The sequence below is a fragment of the Scyliorhinus torazame genome, chromosome 5 (assembly GCF_047496885.1).
Source record: "Scyliorhinus torazame isolate Kashiwa2021f chromosome 5, sScyTor2.1, whole genome shotgun sequence".
Taxonomy (NCBI): Eukaryota; Metazoa; Chordata; class Chondrichthyes; order Carcharhiniformes; family Scyliorhinidae; genus Scyliorhinus; species Scyliorhinus torazame.
Window position 1 is genome coordinate 88,696,313 of NC_092711.1, and position 12,433 is coordinate 88,708,745.

General features: G+C 47.5%; 1 long non-coding RNA gene across 1 annotated transcript in view; it reads left to right on the forward strand.

Moving 5' to 3' along the window:
• Positions 1–5,651: 5,651 nt before the first annotated feature.
• Positions 5,652–12,433, forward strand: part of LOC140418847 (uncharacterized) — a 49,246-nt gene continuing 42,464 nt past the window's right edge. Inside the window, exons 1-2 of the long non-coding RNA XR_011945368.1 lie at positions 5,652–5,727; positions 9,175–9,941. This is a non-coding gene — a long non-coding RNA (uncharacterized lncRNA). The remainder of the gene's footprint in view (positions 5,728–9,174; positions 9,942–12,433) is intronic.

A 12,433-nucleotide genomic window follows, 5' to 3' on the forward strand; every position in this document is an offset into this window, starting at 1 on the left:
AAATCAAGGACTCCAACACTGTGTTTAATGCAATTCATGTCCATTCTGATCATCCCATTAACTGGGCTGGAGTTTAACATCAAGGGAAATAAATCTGTACTGTCAGAATGAACATGGTTCATTCCTGGGTGTAGGAATCCAATCCCTGTAATCACATGTGAACTCTCTGATGACTCAGACGAGCGGATGGCTGAGTGAATCCTCTGCTACACATGGGGCAGGTGAACGGCTTCTCCCCCGAATGGATTCGCTGGTGGTTCATCAACTCCCTTCTGCTTTTAAAGCTCTTCTCACAGTCAGAACAATGAAATGCTCTCTCATCAGTGTGAACAAGTGTATGTGTCCTAAGCTGCGATTTTGCAGCGAATCCCTTTCCACACTCAGCACAGGTAAAGGGTTTCTCTCCATTGTGAATTCGCTGGTGATTCAGAAAATTAGGTAAATTAGTGAAACTCTTCTCACACTCCGTGCAGGTGAAGGCTTTCTCTTCAGTGTGAACACACTGGTGTCTAAGAAGATGTGATGATCTAATAAATCCCTTCCCACACACAGAGCAGACATACGGCCTCTCACCAGTGTGGACACGCTTGTGTAGAATGAGGTGGGAAGAACAAGTGAATCTCTGCCCGCACTCAGAGCAGTAGAATGGTCTCTCTCCAGTGTGAACCTGTAGATGTCCAGTGAGGTGGGATGAACACCGGAAGCTCTTCCCACACTGAGAGCAATCGTAGGGTTTCTCTCCAGTGTGAACTCGGTGGTGTGTCATTAGGCTGGATGACTGAGTGAATTCCTTTCCACAGGTGGAGCAAGTGAACAACTTCTCTCTAGTGTGACTGCGTTTATGGGTTTCTAGTGCAGATGGGGAGCTGAAACCCTTCCCACATTTCCACGGTTTCACCATGGTGTCACTGGATTGGATAATCAGTTAAAGCCTCGTTGACACAAGGAATAATTGTACGGTGTCTCCCCGCTGTGATTGATATGATTTTTTTTCAGGTTGTGTAATAGTTGAAGCCCTTTCCATCGTCAGGTCACTGGAACTCTCTCACTTGGGTGTGTGTCAGTGTGGCTCTCGGTGCTTTTCCAGTCACACTGATAATTCAGATCCTTTCCTACATCAAAGGCTGGTGATGTTCAACTCATTGTGAATGTGTGAAATCCTCTCCTTCCAATCCCCTGTAAAAGGAGTTGACTATGGAATTTCTATGGAATATTCTTCTCTCTCTTATTTCCCCAAATATGTTGCCCAATCAAAGTAAAAGAAGGCAAAATCACAACAAAAACAAGGAAAACTTTTTAACCAAACCAGAATGTTGTTTTCAGTGTCTCAGAAGCACTCTGCACCCTGAGGTACCAACAGTTGTGGAAGGTGTCAAGTGTACTGGAGGACACCTCATGTTTCCGTTCCAGGGCCACCTGAACATGGACAAGACCACAGAAGAGAGGCGAGCAGCCAGAGGAAGCCCTACATTCTCCCCCCATAGGGATCTACAAATTGGTGTTTTAAACAGATCAGGAGCAGACCAGTCGCTCCGGCTAGCCCAGACCCCTCTGTGCAGCAAAGATGATCTTCTCAAAGAACATCCTGCCTAAGCCCACTCCCCTACCCTATCCCCATAACCCCACCTAACCTGCAGATCTTTGGGTTGTGGGAGGACATCAGAGCACTGGAAGAAACCCAGGCAGACACGGAGAATGTGCAAACTTCACAACGACAGCCACCCAAGTTCGGATTCGAATCTGGGTCTCAGTCGCTGTGAGGCAGTTCCAATTAACAATTTTAAACTATTCTGAGGTGTATTCGTTCCGGGCACTAGGACCCAGTTGAAAAAGAGACCCTGAAAGTTCTGCCCATTCTCTCTTACGTCACCCAGACGCCATCGCATGCGCTCTTCCTTTCTCTGAACCATCATGGCGGCTATTCACCTGGCCCTGATCCTAGGGTCAGGAACCGGACCAACAAACTCGCTCCGGCAGCGTCTTATTTAGGGTTTGCGGCGTTCACTGAGGAGTTGAGAAACTCTCCCCGTCCAGAGCTGGCTCCATCGCTCCCCCTGGGATTCCATATCCTGATCAGTTTACTGCAGCCCATCTACACCACCGCTTCCCGGTCCTCTCCGACGCGGAACAGAGGAGCCATCCATAATGCCCCGCGGCTGGCTGGGCCTGGAGCATGCGGAATGAGCCAGTTGCATCGAGCGGTCTCTGGGCCGCGGGGGATTGTGGGAACTATGGCCACCATTCATCAGCTCCAGTAGGAAAATTTAATTTAATTTAAATTTAAAAAAAAATAATCTTTACTGTCACAAGTAGGCGTATATTAAAACTGCAATAAAGTTACTATGAAAAGCCCCTAGTCCCCACATTCCGGCGCCTGTTCAGGTACACAGAGGGAGAATTCAGAATAGAACAAAGGAAAGCACAGGAACAGGCCCTTCGGCCCTCCAAGTTCGTGCTGACCATGCTACCTGTCTAAACTAAAATCTTCTACACTTCCTGGGTCCATATCCCTCTATTCCCATCCAATTCACCTAACAAGCACGTCTTTCGGGACTTATGGGAGGAAACTTTAGCACCCGAAGAAACCGGGACCGGGTTTGAATCTGGCCTTGGATGACTGTCAGTATGGAGTTTGTGCGTTCTCCCCAAATCTGTGTGGGTTTCCTGCGGGTGCTGCCACAGTCCAAAGATGTACAGGTTAGGTGGTGTTATGGGGATAGGGTGAGGTTATGGGCCTAGCTAGCGCACTTTTTCAGGCATATAGTGTAATCCTGAGCGACCAAATGGCCTCCTTCTGCACTTTAGGGATTCTATGGATTCTAGTGCCATCATGTCGATGGGAAATAGGAGGGGCCAAGGATAGATCCTTGGGGGACACCATGTTGGTGAGGAAAGGGAGTTTGGAGATGGGGTGGTACTTTGCAGGAAGTTGGGGTCAAAGGTTGTTTTCTCAGGAAAGGTGAAGATCGTGTATTTAAAAGTGAGAGGGGCAAAGCCAGAAGCGAGAGAGAACTGTTAACGATATCAATTAATGTGGGGAAGTTGGATGGTCAGCGGTTTAGTGAGAATTGGGTCAAGGGAGCAGAAGGCAGGTCTTGTAATCAAGATGAGATTGAACAGGACATGGCAGGAGATCGGAGAGCAACCGGAGATAGATCTGAGTTCACACTCACACAAGGGGGATTTTTAGAGACAGTTTGGTCCGGTGGAGCTAGTGGAAGGGAGGGGAGCAGCTGATCAGCATGTCCACTCACTGTAATTACTTGTGAATTCGCTGGTGTCTCATCAGGTTGGATGACTGTGTGAATCTCTTCCCACACTTGGGGCAGGTGTACGGCCTCTCCCTAGTGTGAACTCGCTGATGTGCCAGCAGGCTGGATGACTGAGTGAATGTCTTCCCACACTGGGAGCAGGTGAACGGTCTCTCCCCAGTGTGAGTTCGCTGGTGTACAGTGAGGTCAGATGATGTCTTGAACCCAGTTCCGCAGTAAGAGCACTGGAACGGTTTCTCATCAGTCTGAATACGCTGATGACGCATCAGTTCCCCGGAACTTTTAAAGCACTTCTCACAGTCTGGGCATTTAAAAGGTTTCTCATCAATGTGAACACGTTTATGGTGGAGCAGTTCCCGGGAACTTTTGCAGCACTTCCTGCAGTCTGTGCATTTAAATGGTCTCTTGTCATTGTGAACACTCTGATGATTCAGCAGAGTGGATAACTGAGTGAATCCCTTCCCACACTCAGAGCAAGTGAAAGGTCTCTCCCCAGTGTGACTGCGCTGGTGTGTCCGCAGGTTTGATGACCTACTGAACCCACTGCCACACAGGGAGCAGGTGAAAGGCCTCTCCCCAGTGTGAGTGCGTTGGTGTTCACGGAGTTGAGATGACTGCTTGAACCCAGTCCCACGGTGAGTGCACCTAAACGGTCGCTCGTTGGTGTGAGCTCGTTGATGGAGTATCAGGTCCCGGGAACATTTATAGCACTTCCCACAATCTGGACATTTAAATGGTCTCTTGTCCGTATGAACTCGCTGGTGCGGCATCAAGTCGGATGACCAAGTGAATCCCTTCCCACACTCTCAGCAAATAAATGGTCTCTTCCCAGTGTGAACTAGCTGGTGTCTCAGCAGGTTGGACGACTGAGCAAATCCCTTCCCACAGAGGGAGCAGTTGAATGGTTTCTCCCCGGTATGAACCTGCTGGTGTTGCAGCAGGCTGGATGATCGAGAGAATCTCTTCGCACAATCAAAGCAAGTGAATGGCCTCTCCACAGAGTGTCTTGGATGATGAATTTCCAGTTGAGATGTGGATCTGAATCCCTCCTCACATTCCCATGGTTTCTCCTCACTGAGAACCGTGCTTTTTCCTTCTATGTTCAAAATTCACCCATGTTCAGGTTGCAACAAATTGGGCGATCCTCAGATCCTGATGCAATGTTTGGTTTGAGTTTCCTGACTGCAAATCTTCCCCTTGTAACACTCTGTCAAACTGATTTAAAACAAAAAAAAGGGAGTGAGAGCGAACCCACAAAAACACAAAGGCAGATTGTAAAATTGACCTCAATTAATCTGGTCATTTGTGGGGCCGGCACTGGGAAAAAGTGACCATGAAAACTTGCTGGATTGTCATAAAAACTGAACTGGCTCACTATTGTCCTTCAGGAAAGGCAACCTGCCACATGACCTTCACCCACCTTTGCAAGAACACAAGAAATAGGAGCAGAAGTAGACCATTCGGCCCGTTGAACCTGCTCTGCCATTGAACACGATTGTGGCTGATCTTGGTCTTCCATTCCCCTTTCCCGCCAGCTCCCCATCTCCTTGACTTCCGGAGAGACCAAAAATCTCACCATCTTAACCTTAAATATATTCAGTGATGGAGTATCCACAATCCTCTGTGCTAGGGAATACATGTGACAAGAAAGACAGAGAGGGAGAGAAAAAGAGTGAGTCGTGGTGCAGAGACAGAAATGATGAGGGAAAGGGAGAGAGAGAAGGGAGTGGGAGTGACAGGGGCAATGGAGAGGTAGTTTCTCAACTTACAACAGAATCACAATTTGACAGAATCTCCTAAACCTCCGCCACCTGGATGGACCAGGACAGCAGATGTGTGTGAACATCACGACCTGCAAGTTCCCTTCCAAGACATGTCTGAACTTGTCTGACATCCAGTACTGGAGGAGCAGAAATTTCCTCCATTTAAATATTGAGAAGTTTAAACCCATTCACTTCCGTCCCCTCGACAAACTCCATCCCTGTCTGTCCCAACCAAATGTCTGAGGCTGAAGCAAACTGTTCACAACAATGGTGAAATATTGCACCCCAGATGAGCCCCAAACACATATCCACATCATCTTCAAGATCACCTATTTTGTAATGTTTCTCTGAAAAGTCTTAATATTTTATTCTGTTCAAGGCACAATATAAATACGAATTATTGTCACAGCTCTGGATACGTATCATTGTTCTTCCCCATAAATAACAATTTGTAACTCAGAGTGAAACAGTTTGATGACATTCTGACATGAAGAACCATTTTTTAAAATGTTGCCCCCAACAATGATGGCGACTGAGCCTGCGCTCTGCTCCAATAAAGATATGTTGGGCGCGCGTGGACGCAATTAAAAAGGTGTGCGCATGCGCATTGTTGCCAGTTCGGAACAAAGATGGCGGCCGCTTCGATCTATCTCTGAGAAAGCTGCAGCCTCCGCTCAGGGCACCTGGTAGTGGTAGGTTATTTTTCCGGGTTTCCTGTTTCTATAATATGTTTACGAAGTGTGCCTAACGACCGGGCTGAACCCACTGACCTGCCATTCCCACCTTTACGGATTGTGAATCGGAGAAAGAACCTTCTTCACATCGCCATTAATCAAACTGCGCATGCTTCACTCAGCCAAGTCCCGCCCCCCCATTCACTGTGATTGGTTGGAGGACCAGCTGCTCCAGTTCGGGCCTGCGGTCCAGCCCCTCTGCTTCCATTGGTCCGGACATGCCGTCAATCATTCCCCGGGCATTGTGAGGTATCAGGTGAGGGGTCCATCAGAGTCAGCATGGTTTTGTGAAGGGTAAATCGTGTTTGAATCATTTGTTGAAGTTCTTCGAAGATTATCATAGAATTTACAGTGCAGAAGGAGGCCATTCGGCCCATCGAGTCTGCACTGGCTCTTGGAAAGAGCACCCTACCCAAGGTCAACACCGCCACCCTATCCCCATAACCCAGTAACCCCACCCAACACTAAGGGCAATTTTGGACACTAAGGGCAATTTATCATGGCCAATCCACCTAACCTGCACATCTTTGGACTGTGGGAGGAAACCGGAGCACCCGGAGGAAACCCACGCACACACGGGGAGGACGTGCAGACTCCGCACAGACAGTGACCCAAGCTGGAATCGAACCTGGGACCCTGGTAGCAATTGTGCTATCCACAAGGCTACCGTGCTGCCCATTGTACAAGATGTAACAAGCCAAATGGATATTGGGGGTAATGTAGATGTATTTGGACTTCCAGAATACATTTGATAAGGTGCCTCACAAAAGGTTATAAACAAGGGGGTTGACAGGTAATGTAATATATAATCTTTTTTAGTGTCATAAGTGGGCTGACATGAACACTGCAATCAAGTTACTGTGAAAATCCCCTAGTCACCACATTCTGGCGTCAGTTCAGGTACACAGAGAGAGAATTCAGAATGTCCAAATAACCTCACAGCACGTCTTTTAGGATTTGTGGGAGGAAACCGGAGCAGCCGGAGGAAACCCACGCAGACAAGGTGAGAACGTACGGCCTCCGCACAGACAGTGACCCAAGCTGGGAATCAAATCCGGGTCAATGCTAACCACTGTGCTACTGTGCCGTCCTTAAAATAAAGAATAGACACCACTGGATTTCGAACCCAGGATTTCCTGTTTCTAGTCAGGCGCTTTAACCAATAATGATATCGCTTGGATAGAGGATTGGCTAACCAACCGACAGCAGAGTGAGGATTAATCTGTCTTTTTCTGGTCGGCAAGCTGTAACCAGTGGTGTGCCTCAGGGTTTGGTTCTCAGGCCCCAGTTATTTACAACCTATATTAATGATTATGGGACAGATAGAATAGACAGTATCCAAATTTGTAGATGACACTGAAATGGGTGGGGAAACAAGTTGCAGGAGGAAATATGAAATAAACTAATGGATATGCATAGGTTGGGTGAGTGGGCCAAATTTGAATAAAAAGGCAACATATTATCTAAATGAAGAGAAACTTCAAAATGCTTTTGTACAGCGGGATCTTGGTGTCCTCCCATCCATTCTTCTCACCCACTTCCCAACCCTCTTCCATCCACTGACTCTTTCGACACCTCCTGCTGCCTTGGGAAAGAGGGCAGAATAAACAAAGCCCCCTCCCACCTGAGTTATCAGGTGGCACAGTAACACAATGGTTAGCACTGTTGTTTCACGGCGCCAGGGACCTGGGTTCGATTCCCAGCTTGGGTCACTGTGCGGAGTCTGCACGTTCTCCCCGTGTCTTGGTGGGTTTCCTTCGGGTGCTCCGGTTTTCCTCCCACAAGCTCTGAAAGACGTGCTCGTTAGGTGAATTGAACATTCTGAATTCTCCCTCAGTGTAACCGAACAGGTGCCGGAGTGTGGCAACTAGGGGATTGTCACAGTAACTTCAGTGAAGTGTTAAGCCTACTTGTCCCACTAATAAAGATTATTATTGTTTATTTCAAGGAAGATGGAGTCTAATAGCAAAGTGCTGTTGCTGCAACTGCACAAGCAGCCAGTGAGGCCACGTTTAGAACACGGTACAGTCTTGATCACCTTCTTTAAGGAAAGATGAGGGACTGCCAAATGAGGAAAGAATTCTCTCAAACTGCTGAATCTTGGAATTATTTACCCCGGGTAACGTGGAGGCCGAGTCCTTGATCAGTTGCAAGGCTAAGATTGAGATGTTTTTAATCGGTTGGGGAATTAAGGGGAATAGAGAGAAGGTAGGAAAGTGGACTTAGTGAGTGTGAGAAAAGCTCTGATCTCATTAAATTGTGGAGCAGCTCAAAGGCTGAATGGCTAACGCCTGTCCCTATTTCTTCTGGTCTATTCTGTTTGTCGGTAAATATTTCCAGTATCTGTGTGACTGGAGAAGCACTGAGATATATAAAATCCTGGTTAGAGACCACCTGGACTGCTATCATTTAAATTTTAAAAAATGCTGGAAATCTTCAGCATATCGGGCAGCGTCTGTGGAGAGAAACATAGTTAATGTTTCAGGTCAGCATGATCTTTCATTAGATCAAGAATAGTGTTCCCATTAGGGACAAAGGGGCAATCTGTGGGTGGAGCCAGAGGACATTGGTTGGGAGTTGAACAAGTACTTCACATCTGTCTTCACCAAAGAGAATGAGGAGGTAGATATGGAACTCGGACAGCGAGACTGAGGTTCCTGAGCAAATTGACGTGGGGAGTGACATAGTGTTGGCAGGCTTAAAAGTGGACGAATCTCCAAGTCTGGATGAACTGTGTCCCAGGATGCTGTGAGAGATGAGGGAGGAGTTTGCAGGAGCTCTGATCCAAATTTTTAATTCCTCTCTGGCCACAGTGGGGTGCCAGAGGACTGGAGAACAGCTATTTAAGAAAGGTTGTCGAGATAAGCCAGGGAACTACAGACCAGTTAGTCTTACATCAGTGGTAGGGAAAATATTGGAGAAAATTCAGAAGGAGAGAGACTTGTCTTCACTTGGAGGGCAAGATTTGATCAGGAATAGTCAGCGTGGCATTGTCAGAGAGAAGTTATGCTTAACAAATTTTGAATTTATTTTTTATGTGACCGGCTGTGTTGATGCAGTTTGCTGGATTTCAGCAAAGCCTTTGACAAGATCCCAAACAAGAGACTTTATAAAGAAGGCAAAAGCTCATGGGATAGAGGTAACATGATAAGGTGGATTCAAAATTGACTTAGCTGTCGCAGCCAGAGGGTGATGACAGATGGCTGCTTTAGTGACTGGAAGCCAGTGTCGAGTGGCACACCACCGGGATCCAGCAGAGTAAGAATGGAGGGAGCATGTGTGGGATGGAGATTTGCAGCTTTCGGGGAATAAGAGAGGAAAGAATGTTCCATCGGAACTAGAATTATCTGTTCTGAGTTTCTACCCTGTACTGACAGCGATGAATTTTCTAAATTGTTTTTACAGGATATTAGATGAGGAAGAATTACAAACAGAAGTCTCAAACGTCACGTCTCGATCTGACAGTCACTCGATTCCCTGGAACCTGAATATCATCGGTCTTTGAGTCTAGAAGGAGAAATATTCGTCCGAACTGTCAGCTTCTAAAGGTTTCAAACATCAGTGCGACTGGAAAAGCAACGAGATACGTGCAACATACACCCAAGTGAGAGTGTTCCAGTGAACTGACTGTGGAAACATCAGTGTGACTGGAAAAGCACCGAGACCCACACAACACACACCCGAGTGCGAGAGTTCCAGTGAACTGACTGTGGAAGGATCAGTGTGGCTGGAAAAGCAATGAGATACACACAGCACACACCTGAGAGAGTGTGCCTGACTGTGGAAAGATCTTTCACCAGTTACACATCCTGACAAAACATCACACCATTCACAGCGGGGAGAGACTGCACCCGTGCTCTGTGTGTGGACGAGGCTTCAACTGATCATCGAACCTGGAGAGATACAAGTTGACCAGCACTATGGAGAAACCGTGGAAATGTGGGGACTGTGGGAAGGGATTCAAAGCTCCGTCTGAGGTGGAAATACATAGGCGCAGTCACATGGAGAGAGGCCGTTCACCTGCTCTGACTGTGGGAAGGGGTTCAGTGATTCATCCAACCTGCTGATGCACCAGCGAGTTTACACCGGGGTGAGGCCATACACCTGCTGTGATTGTGGGAAGAGATTCAGTCGATCATCCAACATGCAGTCACACCAGCGAGTCCACACTGGTGAGAGGCCGTTCACCTGCTCTGAATGTGGGAAGGCGTTCACTCTGTTATCCCATTTGCAGACACACCAGAGAGTTCACAGCGGGGAGAAGCCATTCACCTGCTCCCAGTGTGACAAAGGATTTACTAATTCATCCAATCTACAGAAACACCAACGGGTTCACACGGGGGAGAGGGCATTCACCTGCTCTCAGTGTGGGAAGGGATTCACTCAGTTAACCCACTTACTGACACACCAGCCGGTTCACACTGGAGAGAGGCCGTTCACCTGCTCAGAATGTGGGAAGGGATTCATTCAGTTGTCCAAGCTGCTGATACACCAGCGAGTTCACACTGGGGAGAGGCCATTCACTTGCTCCGAATGTGGGAAGGGATTCACTCAGTCCTCCACCCTGCTCTCTCACCAGCGAATTCACACTGGGGAGAGGCCATTCACCTGCACTGTGTGGGGAAAGGGATTCAGAGATTCATCCACCCTGTTGAAACACCAGCGAGTTCACACTGGGGAGAGGCCATTCCTCTGCTCTCAGTGTGGGAAGGGATTCACTCAGTCATCTAGCCTGCTGACACATCAGAGAGTTCACACCGGGGAGAGACCATTCACCTGTTCTGTTTGTGGGAAGGGATTCACACAGTCAGCCAACCTGCAGACACATCAGCGAGTTCACATGCGATTACAGGGGTTGGATTCTGCTGTTATTGCTGCTGTTAATCACATCCAGGACTGACATGCTCACAGTTGGTGAAGCGGGAGGGTTTCTTTCTGCTGGTCGGTCTCCCGACTTTGCTTCCAGTGGGCTGATGTTGAGTCTTAAGAGCACATTCCCACTGAAATATCCACAAAAGCTGGTGAAGGACACTTATTTCATCCCATGTAGGGTTCAATTCTGGCCTTGGGTGATTGCCTGAGTGGAGTTTGCACTTTATGGGTTTTCTCCAAGTGATCCAGTTCCTTCCCATAGTCCACATGTGCAGGTTAGGTGGATTGGCCACTCTTTTGAGGTCCACCAACCATGCTAAATTGCCTCTTAAGTGTCCAAGGATGTGCAGGTTGGGTGAGTGGCCATGCTAAATTGCCCATTTGTGTCTAAAGATGTGTAGGTTTGGTTATTGGGATAGGGTGGGTGAGTCGATTCGGGTGGAGTGCTCTTTCAGAGGGTCGGTGCAGACTTGATGGGCCAAATGGCTTCTGAGGGTGAGCTGTGAGGAGCATGCAGAGATGCTTCAGCAGGATTTTGACAAGCTGAGTGTGTGATGCATTCATGGCAGATGCAGTATAATGTGGATGGCCGCTTCAGTAGCAAAAATAGGAAGGCAGATTATTATTTGAATGGGTGTAATTTGAGAGAGGTGGATCCTCAGCGAACCCTTGGTGTCCTCGTGCATCAGTCGCTGAAAGTAGGCACACAGGTACAGCAGGCAGGAAAGAAGGCAAATGGTATGTTGGCCTTCATAACGGGAGGAATCGAGGTATTTTACTGCAGTTTTATAGGGCATTGGTGAGGCCACACCTTGAGTATTTTGTTCAGTTTTGGTATCCTTATCTGAGGAAGCATGTTCTTGCTTTGGAGGGAGTGCAGTGAAGTTTCACCAGGCTGATTCCTGGGATGGTGGGACTCATATGAGGAGAGACTAAGTCGGTTAGGATTATATTTATTGGGGTTTAGAAGAGTGAGAGGGGATCTCATCGAAACTTACAAAATTCTAAAAGGATTAGACAGGGTAGATTCAGAAAGAATGGTCCCGATGGTGGTGGAGCCCAGACCTAGGGGTCATAGTTTGAGGATAAGGGGTAAACGTTTTCGGACTGAGGCGAGGAAAGATTTCTTCACCCAGAGTTGTGAATCTGGAATTCGCTGTCACAAAAGTTGTTGAGGCCAAAACATTGTGTAATTTCAAGAAGGAATTCGATATAGCTCTTGGGGCTAAGTGGATCAAGGCATATAGGGGGAAAATGGGATCAGGGTATTGAACTTGATGATCAGCCATGATCAGAATGAATGATGGAGCTGGCTCAAAGGGCCTGTTTTACTGCAATTGTGTAGGGCCTCCTGCTGCTTCTATTTTCTATGTCAATAGAACGGTATGTTGGCCTTCACAGTGGGAGGAATAGAGATGTTTCCCACCAGTACAGGTAGTTCTAAAATAAATACATTTGTCTCTGTTCCATAGAGTCTGCAGCCAGTTGGCTCAATTAGTCTGTGTCAGTATTTATGCTCCACATGAGCCTCCACCCACCCCTCTTCATCTCCCCCCATCAGCATCTCCTTTTAGTCCTTTCTCCCTCATGTATGTATCCAGCTTCCCCCTCAATGTATTAATGCTGTTCACCTCAACCACTCGCTGTGGTGGTGAGCTCCACATTATCACCATTCACTGGGGAAAGAGGTTTCTCCTGAAATTTTGATTGGATTGTTGAACCCCTGCATAATCGTGTTACATCAAGTCACCCTTCAGTCTTCTCCTTTCTAGAGAAAAGCAGTCCCAGTCTT